General features: G+C 39.7%; 1 protein-coding gene across 1 annotated transcript in view; it reads left to right on the forward strand.

The window, feature by feature from the left end:
* The window catches only part of LRRC63 (leucine rich repeat containing 63), a 110,207-nt gene that overhangs the window by 87,682 nt on the left and 9,991 nt on the right, over positions 1-12,534 (forward strand). The gene's annotated exons all lie outside the window — the stretch shown is intronic.

Genomic DNA, 12,534 nt, shown 5'->3' on the forward strand with positions numbered 1-12,534 from the left:
TGCCTATTAGTCTCCAATGTTTGATTTTTTTGGTTTGTTTTAATGCAGTTAATTCCCAGTTTATGCCATGTATCTAGAAGATCCTTGATATGATTTCTATCTCTTGAATTTGAAGAGACTTTGCCTGTGACCCAATATATGGTCTATCTTTTATTTTTTTTATTTTTTTATTGCTTAATGCATTACAAAGGGTATTACATACGTGTCCTTTTTTTTCCCCGCCCTTGACAATACCCCGGCTTCCCCCTACCTCCCAGTGTCTTATGTCCATTGGTTATGCTCATGTGCATGCATACAAGTCCTTCGGTTGATCTCTTACCCCCCTCCCTCCTGCCCCCAAACCCTCCCTGGCCTTCCCGCTGCAGTTTGACAATCTGTGTGAGGCAGCTCTGCCTCTGTATCTATTATTGTTCAAAAGTTTATAATGGTCTCTATTATCCATGAATGAGTGAGATCATGTGGTATATTTCCTTCATTGACTGGCTTATTTCACTTAGCATAATGCTCTCCAGCTCCATCCATGCCATTGCAAATTGTAAGAGTTCCTTCTTTTTTACAGCAACATAGTATTCCATTGTGTAGATGTACCACTGTTTTCTAATCCATTCATCTACTGATGGGCATGTAGACTGTTTCCAGATCTTAGCTATGGTGAATTGTGCTGCTATGAACATATGGGTGCATATACCCTTTCTGATTGGTGTTTCTGCTTTCTTGGGATATATTCCTATTAGTGGGATCACAGGGTCAAATGGGAGTTCCATTTCCAGTTTTTTGAGGAAACTCCGTACTGTCTTGGATAGTGGCTGCACCAGTCTGCATTCCCACCAGCAATGCACAAGTGTTCCTTTTTCTCCACATCCTCTCCAGCACTTGTTGTTTGTTGATTTGTTGATAATAGCCAGTCTGACAGGTGTGAGATGGTACCTCATTGTTGTTTTGATTTGCATCTCTCAGATGATTAGTGACTTTGAGCATGTTTTCATATGTCTCTTGGCTTTCTTAATGTCCTCTTTTGAAAGGTGTCTATTTAGATCCTTTGCCCATTTTTTGATTGGATTATTTATCTTCTTTTTGTTAAGTTGTATGAGTTCCCTATAAATTTTGGAGATTAGGCCCTTATCAGATATGACGTTGGCAAATATGTTTTCCCATGAAGTGGGTTTTCTTGTTGTTTTGTTGATGGTTTCTTTTGCTGTGCAGAAGCTTTTTATTTTGATGTAGTCCCATTTGTTCATTTTCTCTTTAGTTTCAACTGCCCTAGGAGCTGTATCAGTGAAGAAATTGCTTTGGCATATGTATGAGATTTTGTTGCCTTTGGATTCTTCTCAAATTTTTATGGTTTCCTGTTGTACATTTAAGTCCTTTATCCATTTTGAGTTTATTTTTGTGTATGGTGTAAGTTGGTGGTCTAATTTCATTTTCTTGCATATATCTGTCTAATTTTCCCAACACCATTTATTGAAGAGACTATCTTGGCTCCATTGTATGTTCTTGCCTCCTTTGTCAAATATTAATTGAGCATATTGGTTCGGGCTAGTTTCTGGACTCTCTATTCTATTCCATTGATCTATATGTATGTTCTTGTGCCAGTACCAGGCAGTTTTGAGAACAGTGGCTTGGTAATACAGCCTGATATCTGATATTGAGATCTCCCCTATTTTGTTCTTTCTCAGGATTGCTGCAGCTATTTGGGGTCTTTTTTTATTCCAGATGAATTTTTGGAGAGTTCGTTCTAGATCTGTGAAGTATGCCATTGGTATTTTAATGGGAAGTGCGTTGAATTTATAGATTGCTCTGGGTAGTATGGACATTTTAATGATGTTGATTCTACCAATCCATGAACACGGTATGTTCTTCCATCTGTTTATGTCTTCCTCTATCTCTTTTTTCAACGTGCTGTAGTTTTCTGAGTAGAGGTCTTTTACCTCTTTAGTTAAGCTTATTCCTAGGTATCTTAATTTTTTTGGTGCGATGGTAAATGGGATTGTTTTTATAATCTCTCTTTCTGTAAGTTCACTATTGGTGTATAGAAATGCCTTAGATTTCTTGGCATTAATTTTGTATCCTGCTACATTGCCAAATTCATGTATTAAGTCTAGTAGTTTTTTGATGGAGTCTCTAGGGTTTTGTATGTATAATATCATGTCGTCTGCAAATAAGGACAGTTTTACTTCCTCTTTTCCAATTTGGATGCCTTTTATTTCTTCTTCTTGTCTAATTGCAATGGCTAATACTTCCAGGACTATGTTGAACAGGAGTGGTGAGAGTGGGCATCCTTGTCTTGTTCCTGTTCTTAGGGGAAATGGTGTTAGTTTTTGTCCATTGAGTATGATGTTGGCTGTGGGTTTGTCATATATGGCTTTTATTATGTTGAGGTATAATCCTTCTATTCCCACCTTGCTGAGAGTTTTTATCAAAAATGGGTGTTGGATTTTGTCAAATGCTTTTTCTGCATCAATTGATATGATCATGTGGTTTTTTCTTTCAATTTGTTTACGTGATGTATCATGTTTATTGATTTGTGTATATTGTACCATCCTTGCATCCCTGGGATAAATCCTACTTGGTCATGTTGTATGATCTTTCTGATGTACTTCTGGATTCGATTTGCTAGGATTTTGTTGAGGATTTTGGCATCTATGTTCATGAGGGATATTGGTCTGTAATTCTCTTTCATTGTGTTGTCTACCTGGTTTTGGTATTAGGGTGGTGCTGGCTTCATAGAATGAGCTTGGAAGTGTTCCTTCCTCTTGAATTTTTTGTAGTAGTGTGAGGAGGGTAGGTTTTAGTTCTTCCTTGAATGTTTGGTAAAACTCCCCTGTGAAGCCGTCTGGTCCTGGGCTTTTGTTTTCTGGAAGCTTTTTGATGACTGCTTCAATTTCTTCCATAGTTATTGGCCTATTGAGATTCTTAGATTCTTCCTGATTGAGTTTTGGAATGTTCTATTTTTCTAGGAATATGTCCATTTCCTCCAGGTTGTGTAGTTTGTTGGAGTAGAGCTGTGTATAGTATTTTTTAACAATCCTTTGTATTTCTGTGGGGTCTGTTGTTATTTCTCCTCTATCGTTTCTGATTTTGTTTATTTGGTCCTCTCTCTTTGTTTCTTGGTGAGCCTGGCTATAGGTTTGTCAATCTTGTTTATCCTTTCAAAGAACCAGCTCTTGGTTTCATTGATTTTCTGTAATATCTTTTTGGTTTCTATGTCATTTATTTCTTCTCTAATCTTTATTATCTCCTTCCTTCTGCTCACTCTGGGGTTTTCTTGTTGCTCTCTTTCTAATTCTTTGAGTTGTAGAGTTAGATGATTTACTATTATTTTTTCTTGCTTTTTGAGATAGGCCTGTAGAGCTATAAACTTCCCTCTCAGGACTGCTTTTATTGCATCCCATAGGTTTTGGATTGTTGTGTTTTCATTGTCATTAGTTTCCAGGATGCTTTTAATTTCTTCTTTGATCTCATTGGTAACCCAATCAATATTTAATAACATGCTATTCAGCTTCCAAGTGTTTGAGTATTTTGGGTTGTTTTTTTTTTGTAGTTTATTTCTAATATTATGCCATCGTGATCTGAGATGATGCTTGGTATGATTCAATCTTCTTGAATTTGGGGAGACTTTGTTTGTGACCCAATATGTGGTCTATTTTTGAATGTGTCTTATGAGCCCTTGAGTAGAATGTATATTCCGTGGCTTTGGGGTGAAGTGTTCTGAAGATGTCAATTAAGTCCATCTGATCAAGTGAGTCATTTAGGGTTGCTGTTTCTTTGCTGATTGTTTATCTAGAGGATTTATCCAGAGATGTCAGTGGTGTATTAAAGTCCCCTACTATGATTGTATTGTTGTCGATCTCTCCTTTGATATCTTCCAGGAGTTTTTTTATGTATTTGGATGCTCCTGCATTGGGTGCATAAATGTTTACCAGGGTTATATTTTCTTGTTGTATTCATCCCTTTAGTATTATGAAGTGGCCTTCCTTACCTCTTTTATGGCCTTCACCTTGAGGTCTATTTTGTCCGATATAAGTATTGCTACCCCAGCTTTCTTTTCCTTCCCATTTGCCTGGAAGATATTTTTCCATCCCTTCACTTTCAGTCTGTGTGAGTCCCTTCTAATGAGGTGGGTCTCTTGTAGACAGCAAATGTATGGGTCATGTTTTTTTTATCCATTCAGGCACTCGATGTCTTTTGGTTGGAGCATTTAGTCCGTTTACGTTTAAAGTTATTATTGAAAGGTACTTGTTTGTAGCCATTTTTTGTGTGTGTGTGAGGCTGTTTTCTTTCTGAGCTTTTTATTTCTTCTTTTTACACCAGTCCCTTTAGCATTTCTTGCATTGCTGGCTTGGTGGTGATAAACTCCCTTAGACTTTTTTTTTGTCTGTGAAGCTTCTTATTTCCCCTTCAAATTTGAATGATAGCCTTGCTGGATAGAGTATTCTTGGATTCATTCCTTTGCTTTGCATCACTTTGTAAATTTCTGTCCATTCTTTTCTGGCCTGATGTGTTTCTGTTGAGAAATCATTTGATAGTCTAATGGGAGATCCCTTGTATGTAACTTTCCGTCTCTCTCTTGCAGCCTTTAAGATTCTCTCTTTGTCCTGAACACTTGCCATGGTAATTATGATGTGTCTTGGTGTTGGTCTTTTCGGGTTCACCTTGTTTGGGACACTCTGTGCTTGTGTGACTTTTTTCTTCCCCACCTCAGGAAAGTTTTCTGATATTATTTCTTCGAATAGGTTTTCTAATCCTTGTTCCTCTTTCTGTTGTTCTGGCACCCCTATTATTCGTATGTTGTTTCGCTTCATGTTGTCCCAAAGCTCCCTTAGGCTCTCCTCCTGTCTTTTAATTTTTTTCTCCAATTGCAGTACAGTTTGGGTGTGTTTTGCTTCCTTGTCTTCTAATTCACTAATTCGGTCCTCCGCTTCTCCTAGTCTACTGTTGATGCTTTAGATGGTGTTTTTTATTGCAGCTATATCGCTCTTCATTTCTTGTTGGTTCTTACATAAATTATTGATTTTTTCATCTGTTTCTTCTTCCTTCTTGCATAAGTAGTTGATTTTTTCATCTGTTTCTTCTTGCTTCTTGCATAAGCTGTTGATTTTTTCATCTGTTTCTTCTTGCTTCTTGAATAAGTTGTTGACCTTTTCCTCCATCCGTTGTATGCACTCTAGGACCCTTATTCTGAATTCTTTTTCTGTCATGTTGCATGCCTCTGTATCACTTAGCTGCTTTTATGGCGAGTCCTCATTTTCTTTCCTTTGGGGGTTTCTTTGCCTACCCATGTTTGAACTCGCTGACATATGTAGATGTTGAGTCGTTCCGTGGCTGCTCCCTGGGTGGCAGGGGCTCCTTGGGTTGTGGTTGCTGCTCGGACGGTTGCGGTAGCAGCTGCTTCCCAGTTGGCAGGAGCTCCTCTGGTGGGTGCTGTTCACAGCTGTGGTGGCTCTTCTGGCTGGTGGGGGGAGGCTTCACGTACAGCTACTGTTCCTCAGACAGAGGGCTTGGTGATCAGGAGGCTGCAGTGATCAGGGGGCTGCTGTTCTTGGATCTGTGAGAAGAAGGGGGTCACTGCTTGGTGGTGCTGGTGTCTCTGAGATGAGATGAATTGCCCCATTTTGTTGAAATCTGGAACTCTGAAGAAGTGGGTCTGGCAGGCTGAGACACGATGAAGATAGATCTGCAGCTTTTCTGATAAAGAAACAAAGCAATGAGGTGACCTCTTCCAAAGCCCACAATAAGTTAGCGTCTGAGCTAAGAGTAATGCAGAAATCTACTCATATGGTCTATCTTTGAAAATGACCCATGTGCACTAGAGAAGAATGTATATTTTGTGGCTTTGGGGTGAAATGTTCTGAAGATGTCAATTAATTCCATCTGATCTAGTGAGTCATTTAGCATTGATGTTTCTTTGCTGATTTTTTGTTTAGAGGATTTGTCCAATGGTGATAGTGGAGTGTTAAAGTTCCCTACTATGATTATATTGCTGTAAATCTCTCCCTTGATATCCTCCAGAAGTTTTTTTTTATGTATTTGGGTTCTCCTATATTGCGTGCATATGTGTTTACCAGAGTTATTTCTTCTTGTTGGATTGCTCCCTTTAGTATTATGAAGTGGCCTTCCTTATCTCTTTTTATGTCCTTCACTTTGAAATCTAATTTGTCAGATATAAGTATTGCTACCACAGCTTTTTTTTTTTCATTTCCATTTGCCTGAAAATCCTTTTCCCATCCCTTCACCAGCAGTCTGTGTGTGTCTTTTTTTCTGAGGTGGGTTTCCTGCAGATAGCAGATATATGGGTCATGTTTTCTTATCCACTCAGTTACCCTATGTCTTTTGATTGAGGCATTTAATCCATTTACATTTAAAGTTATTATTGATAGATACTTGTTTGTCACCATTTTTATTCTTTACCCCTGTGTTCCTTCTTAGTTTCCAATTTTTTCTTTTTACAGAAGACCCTTTAGCATTTCTTGCATTGCTGGTTTAGTGGTAATAAACTCCCGTAGTCCTTTTTGTCTGTGAAGCTCCTGATTTCACCCTCAATTTTGATTGATAGCCTTGCTGGGTATAGTATTCTTGGATTCAGACCCTTCCTTTGCATGAGTTTGTAGATTTCATTCCATTCCCTTCTTGCCTGATGTGTTTCTGTTGAGAAATCAGTCGCTAGTCTGATGGGGTATCCTTTGTAGGTAACTTTCTGTCTCTCTCTGGCCACTTTTAAGATTCTTACTTTGTCATTGGTGTTTGAAAATTTAATTATAATGTGCCTTGGCATCGGTCTTTTGGGGTTCATTTTTCTTGGGACTCTGTGAGTGTCTTGGATTTATGTGAATTTTTTCTTCCCAAATCAGGGAAGTTTTCAGTCATTATTTCTTCAAACAGGTTTTCTATACCTTGCTCAGTTTCCTCTCCTTCTGGCACCCCTATTATGCGTATGTTGTTTCATTTCGTGTTGTTCCAAAGTTCTCTTAGGCTCTCCTCCTGCTTTTTAATTTTCTTTTCTAGAAGCTGCTCTGCTTGGGTATTTTTTCCTACCTTTTCTTCTATCTCACTGATGTGGTCCTCTGCTTCTTCTAGTCTACTGTTGATGCTTTCTATTGAGTTCTTTATAGCAGTGATGTCATTTTTCATTTCCTCTTGGTTCTTACACATATTGTTGAATTTGTCTTCCATTCTTTTCATCCACCTTATGACCATTGCTCTGAATTATTTCTCTGGCAGGTTGCTTGCCTCCATTTCATTTACTTCCTTACTGGTGATGCCTGTTTTTCTTTCATATGCAGGCTGTTTCTTTGTCTCCCCATGATCTCTCTTCTCTGGGTGTCTGGTTATGTAGTTCTCTCTCTCCTTTATCTAGGTGAAATCTGACCTTTCCGTGAGGAGGTGCTGGGCTCTTCTGAGTCCACGTATTCACGCTGCTTGAGATCCGGTGTTCCTGGGTTATTAGCTGGTTCCTGGGTGGCGTGGTTGCAGGGTCTCTGTATGTATACACTTCCAATAACAGCCACTCAAGATGGCGCAGTCTCAGAGACAGAACCGGCTGCTCCGGGAGAGATTTCAGGAGCAGTGTAGGCTGCCTGGTTAGGCGAGCCTGATCTGGCAGTCTCCAACAGTCCCCTGGAGTATAGCTATTGCTCACCCACAGATTTACACTCTCTGTACATCCACACACTCTCCTTTTGTTCTCTCACTCTCACACTGTCTTGCAGTCTGCCTTCCCATCGGTAGCCATATTTCTCTACTGGGCCAGCCTTTGATTTGATTTTTATATATTCCTCATGAAGAGATACTTTTCTGACTGTTCCCAGCACTAGTTAGAAAGGGGACAAGTGATGTAGAAAACATGATTAATACACAAGTGTTTAAAATATGAGGAAATTAGAAGTGTTGGTTCTCTTTGAATAAAGGAAGAAAGGTTACTAGAAGCAATTGACACAGGAAAAATTAAGGGGTAATGAAAAGTCAAAATACAACATAGCACATAATACACTTTGATAGTGTTAATTTCACAGTTTAGATTGTGTTTAAATGAAAAAAAATATGTGTTGGCGTTCAATTTTTCTGTGAAAATAAATTCTTTCTTTTTATCATTATCCTATACCTTATATATTACATTTTATCTAGTATAACATTCATTCATCTTGCTATGTTTGAGATTATTATTTTTTATATAAGAAATAATGTTGCAAAGACCTAACATACAATCTTAATTCTACTATTTACACAAATGCACTTTTGTGCAAAATAATAATTGGTTCAGTTGCTTTTTAAGTTAATTTTATTTTTTTAATTTTTTTTATTTATTGATTAAGGTATTACATATGTGTCCTCATTGCCCCCCCCACCCGACTCCCCTCACTCATGCCCTCACCCCCCTGTTTTCTGTGTCCATTGGTTAGGCTTATATACATGCATACAAGTCCTTTGGTTGATCTCCCCCCCCCCTTTACCCCCACCCTCCCCTGCCATCCCTCTGAGGTTTGACGGTCTGATCAATGCTTCTCTGTCTTTGGATCTGTATCTGTTTTTGTTCATCAGTTTATGTTGTTCATTATATTCCATAAAGGAATGAGATCATGTGATATTTACCTTTCTCTGACTGGCTTATTTCTCTTAGCATAATGCTCTCCATTCCATCCATGCTGTTGCAAATGGTAAGAATTCCTTCTTTTTTAGCACAGCGTAGTATTCCATTGTGTATATGTAACACAGTTTTTTAATCCACTCATCTACTGATGGGCACTTAGGCTGCTTCCAAATCTTATCTATGGTAAGTTGTGCTGCTATGAACATAAGGGTGCATATATTCTTTCTGATTGGTGTTTCTAGTTTCTTGGTATATATTCCTAGCAGTGGGATCACTGGGTCAAATGGGAACTCCATTTTTAGTTTTTTGAGGAAACTCCATGCTGTTCTCCACAGTGGCTGCACCAGTCTGCATTCCCACCAACAGTGCAATAGGGTTCCTTTTTCTCCGCATCCTTGCCAGCACTTGACATTTGTTGATTTGTTGATGATAGCCATTCTGACAGGTGTGAGATGATATCTCATTGTTGTTTTGATTTGCATCTCTTGGGTGATTAGTGACTTTGAGCATGTTTTCATATGTCTCTTGGCCTTCCTTATCTTCTTTTGAAAAGTACCTATTTAGGTATGTTACCCATTTTTTGATTGGGTTGTTTATCTTCCTTTTGTTAAATTGTATGAGTTCCCTGTAAATGTTGGAGTTTAAATCCTTCTTGGTGATAACATTGGCAAATATGTTCTCCCATGCAGTGGGCTCTCTTGTTGATTTGTTGATGGTTTCTTTTGCTGTGCAGAAGCTTTTTATTTTGATGTAGTCCCATTTGTTTATTTTCTCTTTAGTTTCCATTGACCTAGGAGCTGTATTGGTGTAGAAATTGCTTCGGCGTATGTCTGGGATTTTGCTGCCTGTGGATTCCTGTAGTATTATGGTTTCCCGTCTTAGTTTACGTCCTTTATCCATTTTGAGCTTATTTTTGTGTATGGTGTAAGTTGGTGGTCTAGTTTCATTGTTTTGCATGTATCTGTCCAATTTTCCCAACACCATTTATTGAAGAGACTTTCTTGATTCCATTGTATGTTTAAGTTAGTTTTTTTTTGATTCTAAGGAAATACTTAAACACTTGTAGTTTATCATTGCTAAGTTTTATACTAATTTGCAGGAATATTGGGACAGAATTTTGCTTCAGTATTATAAATTGCATAAATACCTTAGTAAAATCTTTACTGTTGAGATTATTACAGATATTCTCCTTTTTTCTCCCCATTACGCTCCTCCACCCAGTTCCCACCCTGTCCCAGGCCTTCACCACCCTATTGTCTGTGTCCATAGTAATGCATATCCTATATAATATAATAAAAGCATAATATGCAAATCGACCAAATGGCAGAACGATGGGTCAGCAGAGGGGGTGGGCAGAGGCGGGGTTGGTGAGCAGGTGGCACCAGGCCAGCCAAGGCATGTGCCAGTAGGCAGAGGGAAGGGACAGCAATGGGGTGGGGGGATGCAGTGGCGACCAGCAGCGGGGAGGTGGGGGCCAGCGCCATCCCCTGCTCGCCCACCTGGTCAGTCGCCATCCGCAGAGTGAGGCCACCTGCAATGGCAGCGGGGCAATTTGGAGCGGGGCCAGCTGTCTTCAGATCAGCCCGCTGGGGGTCGCCTCCCACAGAGGGAGGCCACCAGCAGTGATGGAACAATGGGGGGGCAGGGCAGGCTGGTCGCCTCCCTCGCCGCCCCCTGATCGGCCTACCGATCACCTCACACAGAGGAAGGCCAGACTGTGGCTTAGGCCCACTCCCCAGTTGGACATCCCCTGAGGGCTCCTCCTGGACAGTGAGAGGGTGCAGGCTGGGCTGAGGGGACCCCCCCCCCCCCCGAGTGCAAGAATTTTCATGCACCGGGCCTCTAGTATGCATATAAGATCTTTGGTTAATCTCTTCCTGTTCCCCCCTTTTCCCCTTCCCTCTAAGATTCGTCAGTCTGTTCCATGTTTCCATGCCTCTGGTTCTATTTTATTCATCAGTTTATTTTGTTCATTTATTTTTATTTTTAGATTTAATTATTGATATGTATTTATTGCCATTTTATTGTTCATATATTTATTGTGCTTGTTCTTCTTCTTCTTGTTCTTCTTCCTCCTATTAAAGAACACCCTTCAACATTTCATGTAATATTGGTTGGGTGGTGATGAACTCCTTTAGCTTTTCCTTGTCTATGAAGTTCTTTATCTGACCTTCAATTCTAAATGACAGCTTTGATTGTGGATCCTTGCTATTCATCACTTTGAATATTTCTTACCACTCCCTTCTGGCCTGCAAAGTTTCTGTTGAGAAATCAGCTGGCAGTCATATGGGCATTCCCTTAGAGGAAACTAATTGCTTTTCTTCTGTCCTTTTAAGATTCTCTCTTTGTTTTTAACTCTTAGCATTTTAATTATGATGTGTCTTGGTGTGGGCCTCTTTGGTGTCCCCTTGTTTGGGATTCTCTGCATTTCCTGAACTTGTAAGTCTATTTCTTTCACCGGATAGGGCAGTGATGGTGAACCTATGACACTTGTGTCAGAGGTGACACGTGCACTCATTTTTTTGGTTGATTTTTCTTTGTTAAATGGCATTTAAATATATAAAATAAATATCAAAAATATAAGTCTTTGTTTTACTATGGTTGCGAATATCAAAAAATTTCTATATGTGACATGGCACCAGAGTTAAGTTAGGGTTTTTCAAAATGCTGGCACACTGAGCTCAAAAGGTTCGCCATCACTGAGATAAGGGAAGCTTCTGTATTATTTCTTCAAATAGATTTCAATTCCTTTCTCTCTTTCTCCTCCTCCTTCTGGTACCCCTATAATGCTTTAAGTTGTCCCACAGGCTCCTTCCACTATCTTTATATTTTTGGAATAATTTTTCTTCTTGCTTTTCTGATTGGGTGTTTTTTGCTTCCTCATATTCCAAATTGTTTATTTTATTCTTGGGATCATCTACTCTACTGTTTATTCCCTGTAAATGATTCTTTATTTCAGTTAGTGTACGCTTAATTTCCAACTGGTCCTTTTTCATGTGTTTGACATTCTCACTAAGATCCTTGGAAGTCTCACCAAGTCCTTGAAACTCTCATTAAGATCCTTGAGCAACCTTATAACCATTGTTTTTGAACTGTGTATCTAGTAGCTTAATTGCATTTATTTCATTTAGATCTTTTTCTGAAGACTTCTTCTGTTCTTTCATTTTGACATTTTTCTTTGTCTCTGCTTTTTGGGTGCTTCCCTGTGTTTGTTTCTATGTATTATGTAGAACTGCTATGTCTCCTGGAGTTGGTAGAGTGGCCTTGTGTAGTAGGTGTCCTATAGGGCCCAGTAGCTTAGCCTCCCCAATCACCTGAGCTAGGCACTCTAGGTGCATAGTTCTTGTCATAGTTGAGCTTTGATTGCTATTAGCATCACTGGGAGAAATTAACCTCCAGGAGCTACCCTATGGAGCAGGACTTGCTTCAGTAGGGCTTTGGTGCTTACTGAGTCTGCCTCTTGAGTGTATCATTTGTGGGTATATAGAGTTGTTTCCCGATATGGTCTGAAGCTGTCCACTGAGTGCACCTGGGAGGTGCAAAGTCAGCCACTGCCTATGTCCACCTGTCAGTAGCTACAGGGGGATCTTCAGATGGCTGATATTTATATTGGGTTTAGATGTGCCCAGGCAAGGCCCAGCTGTGAAGCAAGGCAGGCTAGTGTTAGTATCAGGTCTTGGGCATATTATTGATAAGTTTGACACCAGCTGCTGCTTGTTTGAGAAATTTTAGCAAAGTCTGAAGCCTGAGCCAGGACAGGCCATTCATATGGAAAAGCTGCCACAAACAGCTTGGGTGGGGCTGCAAATTGGATGGGGAAAAGTCTCAGGAAATCACCAGGGTGGAGCAAACAGTGTGGGCCATACTGATAGAAACTCATATATAGCTGCCAGTCAGCTCTGTAACAGGGGAGGTCCCAGCTCAGAGACAATGACCCCTGTGAGCAACCT

Source organism: Myotis lucifugus, unplaced genomic scaffold, assembly GCF_000147115.1.
Source record: "Myotis lucifugus unplaced genomic scaffold, Myoluc2.0 scaffold_7, whole genome shotgun sequence".
In the NCBI taxonomy this organism is placed as follows: Eukaryota; Metazoa; Chordata; class Mammalia; order Chiroptera; family Vespertilionidae; genus Myotis; species Myotis lucifugus.